Source organism: Dysidea avara, chromosome 4, assembly GCF_963678975.1.
Source record: "Dysidea avara chromosome 4, odDysAvar1.4, whole genome shotgun sequence".
Taxonomy (NCBI): domain Eukaryota; kingdom Metazoa; phylum Porifera; class Demospongiae; order Dictyoceratida; family Dysideidae; genus Dysidea; species Dysidea avara.
Window position 1 is genome coordinate 9043438 of NC_089275.1, and position 15576 is coordinate 9059013.

General features: G+C 37.5%; 1 pseudogene; it reads right to left on the bottom strand.

Moving 5' to 3' along the window:
- Positions 1-4: 4 nt before the first annotated feature.
- Positions 5-15403, bottom strand: LOC136253523 (nck-associated protein 1 homolog; annotated as a pseudogene).
- Positions 15404-15576: the final 173 nt, after the last annotated feature.

Here is a 15576-nt window from a genome sequence, read left to right on the forward strand (position 1 = left end):
GCAAAGTATCAAGGTGCTCACAACAATTGCTAATGTTTAGTTATGTGTTGTACATCTTAACTCTTTTACAAGGATTTAACTGAAAGTACCTCAAGATCCAACCTTGAGGTAGCCATTTTCAAGAATTTCCATTTACTTTTCAATTCACAATTATTACCCATCACAGTCACATACAATCACTACACTGACTATTATAATGTCAAAATGACACAACATCACAAACAGTTCCTCCTGTGCTCCATGCAGTTATAGTAATATAGTGTGTGTGTGCTGGTTGAAAATAGAAAAAGTTTACAATAATAAACACTGCTCTACTAACACCACCTAGTAGGTGGTGTCTTCTGCTATTTTGCTCTTTGCCTTTGGCTAGAAAATGAAACAATACAACATTATAATAATACATAGATGTACAACGTATACATATGGTTTTACACACAAAACTGAAGTTGACCTTTAAGCATGGATAGCTACAACAATACACTACTATACATTTGCACCACAGCTATGCCACTAGTTCATTTACAGATTAATTTCTACAAAGGCATGTATCAGTCACTGGGAAAGTTGTCACCTTGGAATGTTACTGGCCAACTGGAAAATGAAACTGGGGGACTCCATAAGGCCAACTCAGTTGTTTTCTGTTAATTAGAGGTGTACCAATAATTGGATCGACTATTGGTTATCAACTATATCAGCCATGTTTTGTGTATTGATATCGAATTAGTAACATGTGTAAACAAGTAGCAGATACAGATATACATACATAAACATCTATTAATGGGTACTCATGTTCTAGCAATGCCTGTTTATGTAATATCAGCTGTTGATTACAGTTCACCTCTGTAATACTGTAACTAAATTTAGAGTGCAAATTCTTAGAGAAATGTCTATGCTGCTATATTGGATCGCCTTTGTTTACGGGCTTGATAACATATTTATATATCAATTATCGGAATATCAGCTTAAAGTCATATTGGTGCACCTCTACTTTAGTGCTGTGAACCAGTGTGCAAAAAAACGGTTATTAACCAGTGTTATCTAGGTCAGCCAATCACCAGTTAAGAAACCATTAAACTGGTTATTGCCCACCCACTTGGTAAAAAATAAATTACCCACCCACTGGGTAAACCATAAATTACCCCTGCTGACAAGTGTTAACATCATAACATAGCCTCAAAGCATAACATAACCTCAAGCTAATTTCTATAATTATATAACTCTGTATTAGACTTCATAGCATGTGTACAACACTATATGGTCTTTGGCATTCTGTAGAGTGCTGGTCTAGTCCTTCACACGTACACATACAAATAAATTATCGCTATGACAAGCCCGGGTCTGGAAGCGAAGGCTGCTGTAAAAACAACATTAGGTATGAAAAATAACTGTTATATAAATGTACAAGTGTTTTTTGAAAATGTCCGTGTCCGCATCCAATCGTATCCACCTTTTCCAACTACCCGGTACCACCCTAAACCTTCCAGCAGGCTTGTTGAGTACCTATTATGTATGCTAATATCACTTTACTACATACAACCAATTATTATTGGTAGGCAATTAACTGGTAACAAAAATTTTGTAGGTGTACAGCACTAATATATATTAATTAACCACCCACCACCCATTATCATCTCCTTGTGTAGTCTCGACCAAAATACCTTGTTATAACAGCAGCTAACTTAAAGTGAGTTTAACACTAGGCCCATACCGAATCGAAATCTTTAAAATTGTGCGTCTCCCAATCTATATACACATGTGTTAACATGTAGTCACAGAGTTGGGCAGTCACATACAATAACCAAGATCATTTGACCCAGCTCACATTATGCCAACATAAAGTTTGGGAAGTTTGAATTGTGGAACTGAATGCACTTTGCTTGTTAGCAACATTTACGTAGATTGGTACTTCAATACCCAATGGCGGATCCAGGATGGGGCATTAGGGGCAAATGTCCTCCCCCCTCACACACTCACTCACACACACACACACAACACACACACACACACACACACACACACAGTGGAGCCAGCCATACGTCTGTCTTGATTAAAATAGTTACTAAGTTTATGTCAGGCCAAGAAACTTATGAAAATATGCACCATTTATTACAAATTCACCTCAAACTAAAGCGAACCACCAAAGTCAAACTAGCTGTGAAATTGTCACCCAGTACCTCTGGTACCGTATAGCTAGTCGAGGGGCAAATTTTTCGAAGTTGAGCAATGTTGCTAAAAATAAAAATTTCGCAGATTTGCAAACACTCCAAAAAAGTATTAGACTATATGGAGGTCTAAACATTTCAAGGGTAAAATTTTCGCTGATAACACCCAAAACTGCAAAATCAGCAAAAATTTCCCCTTGAAATATTTAGGCTATACAGTGCCTTCATGCATATTAAGCGCCTCTAAAAAATTATCTTGTTGCCATTATTTAAGAGATTCAGAGCCTTTTAAAACAGTTTTTAAGACTTCACAACCATCTGAAAAGGACAAAATAGCTAAAATCAATAGTGAGACACTACTAAGACATGATTATTTGCTGCTTCAAAAATGCAGTACTGAAATAGAGAATCTGGCTCTCCCCAACCACTTACAACTTAGCCTGTTTGTGCCCCTCCCCTTGCCAGCTCCTGGACCCGCCCCTGATACAGCATGCATATCATTGCTAAAAAGTAGTAAACTGGTTATATCCTGGTATGTAACATGTTACACAAGTAGGGTTACAAGTAGCTACTGTAGTTTTTGAGTACTTGATTGTTAACACCAGAGGTTACTTGATACTACAAATTACAATTGTTTCAGCCCTAGCATTTATGTAGTTATTGTACTACACTGATCAACTTACAATGTGACTATGGCGGTATACACTGCTGTAGGCATCCCTTAACAAGGCATAGGGGAAACACCTCTCCAACATGTCCATGGTAAGATAGGGAGATTCTGATACAATCTGTAAAATAATAAATATCATGTCAATAAAATTATTACAGGTTACTTAAAAATACATCAAAGCATAACAAGTACTTTCATGCATAAACGACTCTTTTGCGCCATTAGGACAAGAATTATCAGTATTTCATTACATTTAGAGTTTGATACTGAAATTTGATTGGCTGAAAATGTAATCTCTAAATCCCGTAGTGCCACGCTTATGTGACCACACACTAAGGTGATACAAAACACACAACTACGCAACTGTAACATTGGCAACACATGGATGTTTAAATGATTAGTAACAGCCATACTAAATTAGAGGGAGGTGTGGTGGTCTTGAACATTATGCACCTGTAACATTGGCAACGTATGGGTGTTTAAATGGATAGCAACTGTCACGTTGAATTAGGGGATGTGTTGAGGGCTTGTTTCTATGAGACATTTCTCATTTACAAGCAGCTGTCAGCTCAAGGTATAATAATGAATTGTATCCTAAATAAGTTAGATGTCAAGAACCAATGGGTTCTATAAGCTTTAGAAAACCAGTAGCACCCTCAGGCGTTACAGCCCACGCCTTCAAGTTATTTGAATCCCGTAGAACCCTGGTTCTTGATATCTAACTATTATAAAGAACACAAAACAAACACATTACCAGGTCTAGCAGTAGGTAAACAGCTTTTCGTGACTTTGGTGCATCCTTCTCCCTTTCTGGTTCAGCAGTCAACTTCATAATACGAGAAGATGTGAACTACATAGAGAACACAAGAAGACACTAAAAGAATGCAACAATAAAGTGAAGACAAACAAACACAGCAGCATTAACAAGGGAATGGCAGTTACACACACAATTGACTCTTCTATTGGAGTCAATTTAGGGCTCAAACGAAAAGTGGTTTTTACTATTCGAATATTCTTTATTCACAACTACCAAATATTCGAATATTCTTTTTCAGCATTGGTATGGATGAGATATCAACAATGTACAAGATGTCTTTTAATACAATTCAGAATCAACATGATTTGATCACTTATGTCATAGATATGTTTACGTAGGATCAAGAATTTCCATGTATTCTACACACTGATGTTATATATTCCTTTGAAACGAATATTCAAATACCATAAAAGGTATTTGAATAATAGAATATTCATTTGAGCCCTAGTCAAGTAAGTGACCCCTCAAATCCTGACTGCTCTATTAGAGTAACTCAATCATTTATATACAGCACAAAATTCTTGTCATTCAAAGTCAGTCTCTTTCTTTTCTACCAATACCTCAATGGTAGCTACACCATTGTCCTACTAATTCAAAGCTTCTACCAGTGTCTTTTGCACACTACATTAAACTTTACCACAAGAAATTCTTTCATTCGTTGTTTCTGGTTGAAGGCACCATAACTAGCAAACATTGCTCCAGCTAGAGCATTCACAGCAATGGCTAAGCAGCGAGCATTATTATCATGACCTGTGGTAGGAATATATACACACACATATAATACCATTTGACTACAGTATACAGATTATTACAACACTGTACTCGAATGTGATATGTAGCTCAAATACTCAAAGCACTCTGCTAAAAATCTCTCCTTAATAACACTTACTATGAAGCAATATGCAGTGCTTATAGCTTAGTACTTGTTTATGGGATGGATATAACTATACAAGCCATAGCAAACCTTGTACATATGAGCATATAATATCATGATAATAATATCGATTATCATGATAAATGCTTCCATGATATATCATGGTGCACAATTTCAATCAGAAGTGAAATTATAGCAGAGCATGGTGGAAGGAGAAACCTATCAAGTTCATAGAATTGGACACATAGGGAAGACCCATTTTCGTAATCCAGTCAATATTATTATGTAATAATATCCAGGAAACAATAGTCAACAAGTCATGATGAAGATTGTCATGACTTGCTGTCAAAATTCATGTGTGTCCACAACACAAACATGACTGATGGCTCACCTTCAAGGCTGGGTAGGAAATTGGTGTCCCTGTATGCCAAATCTGGTAGGGCCACTCCCAAGTAAACAAGAAACAATGACCATATTGTGAAGTCCTCTTGTGAGTTGTCTGTAACAATAACAACATAATAAGTGTGATAAGGTATGGAAATGTGAAGAAAGTAGCTAAATCAATATCAGACATTATAGAACTTTGCATGGGAGAAATAAAAAGGAAAAAGTGTACATTAAATTTCATAAAATACACTTTAGGGCAAACAGTGCTTTATTGATCACAAAGAGTGCTTCATTGCACCGCAAAGAGTGCTTTATTCATACAACAAGTAGACGAAAAAATTTGGAATTTTCAACTAGAGTAGGGACCATAGCACATCGATAAAAAGTACTGAAACAAGTTGGAGTAGTCCATGATATTAAATCACTGTAAAACAATAAGAAGTGTTATATCCCTACCGTGCTCAAGATACCATAACGGAAATGCACAGTAGGGATATAACACTTCTTATTGTTTTACAGTGATTTAATATCATGGACTACTCCAACTTGTTTCAGTACTTTTTATCGATGTGCTATGATCCCTACTCTAGTTGAAAATTCCAATTTTTTTCGTGTACTTGTTTGTTAACTTTTTTGTAAATAATTTTATTATGGCTGGTGAATCCACGCATACAGCATCTGAAGAGGCACCGCGCGCCCCAGCTATATCAATTATCGTCTGAAAAGTGAAGTATCCATTACGCTTCGTTGTCAGCTATGTTCAACCCGCTACACAGCATTTCAAATCAAAGCACCTCTGCAATCGAAATAGCCACGATGAAATATACGGACGATTTCCGTTTCGAAGGGAAGCCATCACGTGCTCACGCCAAATCGACACCTTTCCCTGTCAGCAAAGATGAATGGGACACAAAGGAGAACACTGGTAAGTCCATGAAGAATGCATTGCACGTACTGCGGTATGCCAAAAGGCACCTGTCGGGCCGAAGCGACGTCGAACAGTGAAAAAATCAAGCCCGTAGCCTTAGCCGTTATCGAGTTACGCTTGTCTGAAGGCATCAGTTATATTTTTATTTTTTTTCCCGGGCTTGATGGACTGCCCTTGCCTACCACTGAAGGCATCAGTCAGTCAGTCAGTTACTCAGTCAGTCAGTAGAAAATTCCGTTGAATAAATTTTTTTTTAAATCCCGTAGCAACTTGTTGAAAGCGTTTCTAGTCGATCTGAAAGCTTTTTTGGGCTTAGTTTTACCTCACCAATACTGCCTCATCGTCGTAAGGGAAAATCGAGGCTGGTTTTTGGGTGATATTATTTCGTGGGCCACGCCTACTCCTTTGTGGTCCCTACTATACAGTTACTATAGTACTGTATGATAAAGCACTCTTTGTGGGCAATATAGCACAATTTCCCACGTGCCTTAAGTGCAGGCTAATAGCCTGCAGTGCTCACGTCAGTACAACTAACCACCCAAACCGGTGAAGGCTGATAGCCTAGCCATGCTGAGTGGTCAATCACCCCAGCCAATATGAATTCTACCACTGGATTGCTTTTATAGACAAACCTAAATGCTTCGATGATGGGTGGCAGAAGGTAACATTGCTGTTATGCTTGTTAATGTAAAAGGACAAGTCCAGGAGATATCATGGAAATACTTCACCATGTGTCACAATAAAATCAACTGTGAGATGTGAGCAAAACCTGCCAAAATACGTGATGAACGTCTACCATGCCAAACTATGGTGAACTATGCGTGAGTTGCTTTGTTAAACTAGTTTGTGTGAATTCAGGCGGCTAATAATTTGTGCAACATGTGTTAATTGTGAGTCCTAGTGTATGGTGAAGCTACACGACTAGAAAGTTCCATAAATCATTTAAAGCATTGCATTGCTTGTGCTATATGAAAAATAAAGTACAAGGCGCACGGCCGAGATGCTAATAAAGCACGAGGCGAACTCGCAACAATGCTTTAACATATACCTAAAGTGCACACTCGATTACTTTTAAGTTATGCTTAGCTGAAGCATCAGTTAGTTAGTTAGTTAGTCAGTCAGTACTAAGTAGAAAATTTCATAGAAACTTGTTGGAAAGATTTGGGGTCATTCTGAAGGCATTTTGGGCTTGGTTATACTTAGCCAATACCACCAAGCTGTTTTGAAGGAAAACTGAAGCTGTGATTTTGAAGGGAAAGAAAGCTCAAAACTACATGATCCCTACTATACAGTACTAACAAACTGTATGATGACATCCACTCCCAACACATAAACAAAAGTCTACTTCTAACAGTGTTTGCCCTTCTGCACATAACAAATGACTATACACTGATATTCTCGAAGTAGTCATTACAAATAGGATACAGTAACTAACATCACACTATACTAGAGACACATACCACAATGAAGTGACATTGCTGAGGATAGAGCTGGGTCCATATCACAGTGGATACCGGCCACTGAAGCTATCTCATTGGCTATTATTATTTTTTGGCTTGTCCTTAGGTGGAAACAACATGAGGTCTGTGATGGAACTTAACAAGAAAGGGATACGATAGCTGAGTACCTGTAGAATGAAAGGAACACATAGTACTAGTCAGGGGTGGATCTAGGATTTATAAAAGGGGGGGGGGGGGGGGGCTAACTCAAGGTACTAATCTCTTAGGTAGAGGTGTGTGAAGCACACTTCCCAGCATGCAAAGCATGCTGGAACTAGGGGGGTCTGGGGGCATGCCCCCAGGAAAATTTTGAAAAATAGATGCTAAAATACTGCAATTTGGAGACATTTCCACATAAAATTCATACCTGTAGATATTTTATATACTGCCTTTAGATTATAGGTATGGCTCTCTGAAGCATTTTGCTAATGGAAAAGTTTGGGTAGGTACAGACAACCAAGTACATGATGCACCCCTCTCACAATAGCAAAACACTGAATAGGTTCATGTTAGAATAAGAATGTTGAAAGTGGAAAATTTTGAAATTTGAACAATACAAGATTGAATCTGAGAGCATTTTCAATGGAAATTGTGTACCTGAATTAAGTATTGCCATACATATTAACTACACAAGTAGATGCATGAATGAAGCCCTTTAAACAGACCAAAGCACTTCATTGTATGTATAAGTGCAGGCAGATTTGGAAAAATTCCATAACAGAACCAACTACATGTTTCCAGTGAATGTTCTATTAGAATAGTTAGCTGACTGCTCTATTAGAGTATCTCGATCTTGTACACTTCCAATGTTGATCCGGGTCCTTGATGCATAAACTTTAGCATAAATCTACTGATGATACCTTGAAAAGATGTTTATAAGGTGGTTTTATGAGTATTTGTATTATTGGTGATCATATAATTATGCTAAAACAAAATTTCATTATAATACTCAGCATATTGATCAAGTAAAGCCTAAATATGAAGGGGGGGGCTTCAGCCCCCAAAGCCCCCCCCCCCCCCCCCCCCCCCCCCTGGATCCGCCCCTGCTAGTAGACTGTATACTTTGTAAGCCATCAATGCAAACAGTGTAGCTAAACAGGTTATTGTGTACGAAAAAAGTTGCAACATGCTTTGTCAATCTAGAAATACCGATCAAACATGAATATAGAAGCAACATGGGTGGCCCCACAAACATAAACCCGCATAGGTAGGGTCCGAAACGTGAAAAATGAAGTAGCAAGAAACAAATCCCCGACTATCGTAGTATGTTACCCTTAGTGCCCCATCACTAATACCACCCTTGGTTTGGAACTGAGTTCCCTTGTTGGAAAGACACGCGGATTTTAATATCTCACGTGATTGATCTTTATTTCGTGTGCTCCAAAGAAGACGTGCAGAGCTCCCAGATTCTGAGTGTAATATCAAGTGTTGTTGGCCTACCAAACCATGCATAGAAGTGAGTAAAACTTTGCCTGTGTTTTCCACGGAGGCTGACTTTCTGCGGATGGGTCGAGAAAAAGTTTCGTTTGAGGTGCTCTACCAGCCAAGAGAAGGGAAGCCTATCCTATCACATAAGATGGTAATGAAGTTGGATGTATAAGTATTCTACACACCAAGTTTGAAAGAGCTGCGACCTTTGCAACCATCTGGCTGGCAGAGATGAAATTTTCAGTGCAATGATCTTTAATGATTTTGGTGGGTTACCTCCTTCCTACTGTTACAAACTGTCTTCCTAGGTGTTTTAAATCAGGGGAAGATCCAGAAGAACATCTGAGGCTTCTAAGAAGTGGTCAAATCCTTGACTTGTAAAGTTAAAAGGCCATTGCAAGCTACTACTCTAATAGAACATTCACTCTATTAGAACAACCATGTAGTCACTACATTTGCCATCTACTATTGGTTGTGTCAATTGAACAGCTGTAGACAAGTTGCTTAGTTAATAAAATTGCACAGTCATTATAATATTATTGTATAAATATAGATACAGATCAAAAACCTTGTGTATGTATGTCAATAATCCTGCATAACCTAGCTAGCTAGCAACTTCTTCAATGTTTAGGGCAAAGGCTATAGCTTTAAATCGTACTGAAGAACACAATTATGAATAATTTGCAATGTTTGAGGTGCATATTGTGCACTTTGACGTCCTCATGCAGTGTGGTTGGGTGTTTTATGTACAAGTAAAGTAGTCCTCCAGGGATGGCATCCCAGACATCCTGCAATGTACATGATGATAGAATCGCTGCTAGTTTTCACTTATTGTTGACATGTGTAGTTACATTTTTATCCAAACGCACTTAGTTATAATTGTAGGAGTGCATCTAGCTATAGTTTCATTTGAAACAATGTGGTATATACTTTTAAAAGTTGCACAATGTTAGTTTATAGCATTACAATTTCCATTTTGTCATTAGCGCTCTCAATCAATGTGTTAAAGCACAAAAAAAAGTGTTCTAGGATGGAATCCCAGTCCCATGCCATGTAGTTTATCTCATGCTAGGACCAGCACATTAAGTGTTGCACTTCCCTGTGTTCTATGTTGCAAACTCATCATCTCACTCACATTACTTTGGAAAGCAGTCACCAAAGCTGAATTATCCATGATAGCTGTCAATCTAATGATAGTTCATGGAATGATTGGCAGTATGATTTTAATGCAGGAATAGCAAGGGCGGACATTATTTAAGGGGGGGCTGGGGTCTAGATTGATGATGCTATGGTCTAGCTGTAAGTTGAAGACCAAAAAAGGTCACTACCTGCTGGCAATAGTTGCCCTCCACCAACCAAACTATATCTCCTTATTTATAACTACATACGTATACGTAGCTTGCTACACTGCTTCTCTAAGAATACTTTGACTGCTCTATTAGAGTATATACTTCAATCTTGACTGCTCTATTATAGTATCTAAATTATTGATGCTATTGAGCTAGGCTCTCCATCACAGCTACAGATAATTTTAGGAGCGCTAAGCCCCCCATTTTTTTTCACAGGGGTTGCAGCCCCCTTCTCTGCTGCCCCTGAGGAATAGACTTTTACCATAAAGTTGTGTTAACAACTTTCAAGTGTAGCACTATAAGCACATGCTAAATTTATAATTACGAGCATAAGTAAGCATGTTTATCACTGCAATGACTCCTTCATAATTAACTCTATAATAATTATCTATATTCACTAGTTGCATTGTGCTCAATAAGTAGACAAACTGCCAGGTCTTTCATTTCTTATTCCAGCTCCTGCATACATTTCCCACATCCTATTAAGCTATATAGTGAGGCATACCATATATACTTGCACATTAACCTACCCACATTCTATAGGTCACTTCAAGAACAAATTGTGTGATTAGTTTATTACTTTACACACATGTAGTTTACAGTAACCAAATCATACATGTGCATGACCATACGATTAAATAAATTAGGTCACATAAACTCAATTATCAGCTTCTCATCCATCAATACTCAAAATATTGCACAAGCTTATAGCCAATTATTTCTTTACAAACTAGTTGGCTGAATTGATACCCCAAATGATTTGTAATGCTACATTTTAGTCTGCTCTAGCCATGCATTTATTAACTTTGATGACAGCTTCATACAACTGCACACAACAATCAATGGAACAAACAATCATTGATATGATAAGGGAAACAATGACATAGCTATAGGCAGAGATGCAAAATTAATAGATCTAGATGAACAGAAATTTGGCTTTATAAAACAGATAACATTGCAGATTGATGAATATTTTCAAGATAAGTTTGTTATTTTGAACGGGTGTTGTTACACAAAGCTATCCAATGCATATGGGCTTGGGACAAACAGAGATCAATACAACAGGATAAATGTATTCTTTGGACAACAAAATTCACTAATGTGTGCAAGGAATTATTCAACTACACACATCTCTTTACAAAGTACTTGCAATTAGGCCTGTGCCAAATATGCCAGCATAATAAAAAGCATAATAGGCTGGAGTGCCATGCCGTGTAATGCTAGCATATTAGGTGGATATGTCAAGCTATGGAGCTTAATTCCATGAAAATAGATTGATACTCTCCAGTAGAGCAGTCAGTGCATGGATGCTGCAAACTGAGCACTCAAATGCATTGTAGATTGATACTCTCTAATAGAACAGTCATTTTTAGTGAAATACACTAATAGAGCATTCACTGATTAAAATGTTCAAAGATAATTGTCAGAATTGTTGCTAACCTAAGAGCATAATGCAAGCATAATGGGAACATCTGATGAGCATAATAGGTGAAATTTTAGAGAAATTCCTGAAAGCATTTTGGGCAAAATTTTGAGCATATTTGACTCAGGCCTACTTGCAATTGAATGTAAAAAGTTCTTTAATTAGCCCATAGACACAGATTCCATCTGGATGCATGCCCCAGGGCTCTGAGACAGTACTTTGGGTGTCACTTTAAAAATTAAGCAGCTACTAACAGTTTGTGATTGCTCTATTAGAATGATTAAGAGCACGTTGATCTTTTGCAGCAAGAATTGACCACCAAAACTGGGGGACCATGGCCTGTGGTTCCCTGCCCTATTTCACTACCTGTGCAAAACATGATAAAAGGACACTGCAAAAATGTGTGTAATCTATTGGTCTACCACACCTATAAAGTAATAAACTACTCTAATAGAACACATTGACAGATAAAACTGTGAAGATTTACCTCTATCTTAGTCATGAATCAATAATTTTGCAAATTCATAGGCCATATTCACAGCAGCATTAGGGTATTATGGCTGTACCTGCATTACTGAGTGGTTATTTGTTTAGGCAGTTGCACAAGATTCATTATTATCGTTGTTAATTTTCGTATAGAAAACCAGGTATGTAAAATGTGAGGTTAATGAGCTGGTCCTGCAATAAAGTGCTCCAGCTGATACAAAATGATTACTTCATAACAAATGAATTGATTTCAAATACTGTTAGACTCTCCAGCATCCTGAACACTGCATTGCTTGCATCACCACGAGGTTAAAATATCAAGATTTAAATGTCCATAAAATGCACACTTGCCAAGCAATCTATACAGCTGTTCAATTGACACAACCAAAAGCAGATGGTAAATGTAGTGACTACATGGTTGTTCTAATATAATACTGAATGTTCTATTAGAGTAGTAACTTCCAATGACCTTTTAACTTTAAAAGTCAAGGATTTGACCACTTTTTAGAAGCCTCAGATGTTCTTCTGGATCTTCCCCTGATTTAAAGCTCCTATGGAAGACAATTTGTAACAGTAGGAAGGAGGTAACCCACCAAAATCATGGAAGATCATTGTACTGAAAATTTCATCTCTGCCAGCCAGATGGTTACAAAGGTCGCAGCTCCTTCAAACTTGGTGTGTAGAATACTTATACATCCAACTTCATTACCATCTTATGTGATAGGATTGGCTTCCCTTCTCTTGGCTGGTAGAACACCTCGAACGAAAAATTTTCTCGACCCATCCGCAGAAAGCCAGCCTCCGTGGAAAACACAGGCAAAGTTTTACTCACTTCTATGCATGGTTTGGTAGGCCAACAACACTTGATATCACACTCAGAATCTGGGAGCTCTGCACGTCTTCTTTTAGAGCGCACGAAATAAAGATCAATCACGTGAGATATTAAAATCCGCGTGTCTCTCCAACAAGGGAACTCAGTTCCAAACCAAGGGTGGTATTAGTGATGGGGCACTAAGGGTAACATACTACGATAGTCGGGGATTTGTTTCTTGCAGCTTCATTTTTCACGTTGCGGACCCTAGCATAGGCCAGAAAACTGGCCCAAAAAGTCACCAATAAGCTGCCTGTATTCTTTTGTCACGAAGCCACTTGAGTAGCACAACATACAGTGAAACCTGTATATCAAGGACACCTTGGGACCGACCAAAAGTGTCCTGATTACCAAGATGTCCTGATTTTCCAGGTCAGTTTACTACTACCACTACTACTACTAAAACAGCATTACCTTACCACACATAATAGAATATATATGGCTGTAGTACTAAGCAGGGATGGAGCCCACGGTGACAAAGTCTGACATTGGCTGGACCACTTTTCAGCTACTTGAATTTGTATCAAAAAGATCGAGATACTCTAATAGAGCACTCATCGTAATGTACTCTAATAGAGCATTCAGTACAGATTATAGCCACTGTTTTCATTACACTGTTTGGTCTAAATCATTATGTTAGTTGTTTTTAAATTACTTTTCAAAACTCCAATGAGTCAAATGCATGGCATTGCATTGAGCTACTGAATTGATCACATCATGCATTAGCAGTTACAATCAAAAAATAGCTTCCACATACCATTTCAAAGCATATATTTTCAAAAATTTCCTTAAGGGAGCATGCCCTCATACTCCTAGCTTGACATGTAGCTGAATATCACATGAAAGAGATAATCTCCAACTTAAATATCACATCAGATCAACAAAATTATAGTGTGCATGACTGACATCCGTCGCAGTCCATGGATGGCCTGACCTCTAAAAATATCTCTGGAGTAGGTCAGCTTTTTCTGCTGAGTGAAATTAAACTAGTCTAATAATTGAAGCATGGTATACTGTAGCATTAACTAAGCTGGAGCATTAGCTATGACATGTAGAAAAATGCTCAGAGTCTTCTGAAACAGTTTCTTCCATCCAACCAGTCAACCTGCAAATGTCAAATTTGACAGTGTTTGTGAATCAGTTGAATCAGACCCTTTCAATTAGGTCAATGTTATACATTGACCTAATAGACTTTGCCTTGGTAATATTTTTTTTCCTAGCTGAATAACATGTACACAAACAAACTAACAATAACAAACAAGATAACACCAATACATGGACACAGCAATAACACACAAAGTGCAACTCAGCTTACACAAAATCCATCTCTTAATTCTCTACAGTGATAACAGTTCACAAGGGAGCTGTATACAAAGACAACATAATGTGTTCTTTATAAAATACAAACACCATTAGAAGCAATACACTGGAAATTGTCTGGAATCTGTATAATACAGACACCTTTTTGACTAAAAACCCAATAGTAGCCAGATTATCTAACTTTACCAGACTCAGTTTCTGTACTGTACCAAGAGACTTTTTGGGACCATAATTCAGTGTGCAGCTAGTATTGGATAGTTACCAAACCATGCCAACTATACTTAGAGCATAAATAATAATTTCCAACTCTAAATCTATTCCTCATTTACTTACGTGAATAGCCTATCCAGTACCAGGCATGGGGCAAAAGTACAAGTACATATGATTTTCTAGATACATAATTAAATACAATCCAAGTACTTTTGATAGTATTTAAGTACAAGTACACTTTAAAAGAGAAATTATGCTTAACCTACTCTTATCACTTACGTGTTCAAAATCTCATGATTGTGCATGTATGTGTAGTTTCTACAAACATCAACTGTGTAAACCTGGTATAATAAATGGTGTATTCAAAGAGTGACCACCATTATATTAACATGCTATGCAGTGGTATGAAATCGTGATAATTTCATGTTGGAATCCAAATACACAAATCATCACATCAATGAAAGCTGTTCTACTGACAATACTTTCAAGTATGGAGATACTTTTACACATTTGCTTTTCTTGGTCAACCAACCTGAAATAAACTTTAGGTAGTATCTCAACAGATCTAGAAGTAGATTGACTCAGGTGAGTCCTTTGACCATTAATCCAATGTCAGCTTCTGCATCTCACATGCATATGCAGCTCTATGCACATATGAGAGTACTTCATTGTGCTTCATGTATTTCAAGTACTTTTACTTTAAGTACATTGCTTAGTACTTCAGTGTAAGTACTGTACATTACATCTGTGCAAAAGGTATTTAGCTAAGTATAAGTACAAGTACTCTAAAAGGTGCTATAATACAAGTACCAATGTATTTTACTCCAAGCCTGCTATCCACAATAGTGAAGCAGCACAATACAAGTGTTGTGGACAATAAGATAATTACTAGTAATACCAAACAAACATAAACGCTTAGTCATACATACACACAGACATGTAGTACATACCTCTCTGTTGGTGTTGGTTGTAACATCATATTAGGATTGTTAGTGATGCTGAATAAAAAACTGAGACCTCATCTAGAACAAAAATGTCCATGTGTTGTGTTGTGTGTGTTTGTTGGTGTGTATGCATGGGTGCACTCACGTATGTATATCTGGGTGGGTATAGTGAAATTTGATCTAACAGCAGGAGAGGCTATCTATCATT